The sequence below is a fragment of the Stegastes partitus genome, unplaced genomic scaffold (genome assembly GCF_000690725.1).
Source record: "Stegastes partitus isolate 25-593 unplaced genomic scaffold, Stegastes_partitus-1.0.2 Scaffold580, whole genome shotgun sequence".
NCBI classification, from domain to species: domain Eukaryota; kingdom Metazoa; phylum Chordata; class Actinopteri; family Pomacentridae; genus Stegastes; species Stegastes partitus.
In genome coordinates, this window is record NW_007578311.1 from 177,200 (window position 1) to 178,432 (window position 1,233).

Consider the following 1,233-nt stretch of genomic DNA (forward strand, 5'->3'; position numbering starts at 1 on the left):
ACTAGACAATTTGCTGACATTTAATCGATTATCATGCAGCTCTAGTGTCTAATTAAGGTCCCTATATTCATTGTTAATTGATCGATGCGTCGTTTTGTCTGTCAAATGTCAGAAAATGGTAAAAACAGATCAATCGATTATCAAAAAGGTTTCTTATTACCCATGTCATTAATGCATTAGCTGGTGCAACACCACTTCAGACTGTAATAAACTGTATTTTTCAGCATTTTCTGGCATTTTAGGGACCTTATCAATCAATTAACAATGACTATAATGACCATTAATTAGACACTAGAGCTGCAGTTATAATTGACTAAATGTCAGCAAAGTCTAAAATCTGAGATTGCAGCTTCTTAAATGTGAATATTTTCTCTCCTCTGTGACACTAAACTGAAGATCTTTGGATTCATCTTGAGCTTTGGGAGACACTCATCGGCATTTTAGAGACCGAACATCTAATCGATCGATTGACAGATTAATCAGCAATGAAAATAATCACCAGTTACAGCTGCAGGGACAGTATGGTGTTGTTATTACGGGGTTGGACGGAGGGAGAGGCCTGATTATTGCAACCTTGACTGTGATTTTTATTGTCAGTGATTGTTGTAGAGGATCAAAACAAGCTCACGGATCTGCAGGAGGAAAAAAAAAACGCTCCTTCCATGTCGATGGTATCCATGGAGACCCCTCGGATGTGTTGAAACGGGGTCACCGTGGCGGAGTTAAAGTTCACCGCGAGCGAGTGAAGGACAGACAAACTATTATGGAAACAGACTGAAGGGCATGTGGGATGATTGAGGCGACTGAAACGGGCCTTATCAGGGTCGGCCACACCGGCAGCCCCTGACACGGCGTTATGCGCTGGGAGTTATCTGTGCTGATGAACTGGAGGCGAAGAGAAGGTCCAGTCAACAACAACAACAACAGATCAACCAGACACACACACACACACACATACACACATATATATATATCTATCAGGACAAACACAACACAGACAGAAGGAAAAGTCCCATCTGTCAGTCAGAGCCCAGCATCTCGGCCGCTCCATCACGCCGTCCAAAACCGGCTTGATTAAAATTGGATCTGTCCAGTTCTGCTCAAACCGTATCAGTCGCCGGTAAAAGCTTCGGGCTGTGATTGACGGGACGTCGTGATTGTTGCTCTGACAGGTCTGCACGCGCTCAGATTGGTGCGCCACCTGATCCGGAAATCAGCTTTGATTTAAAAAAA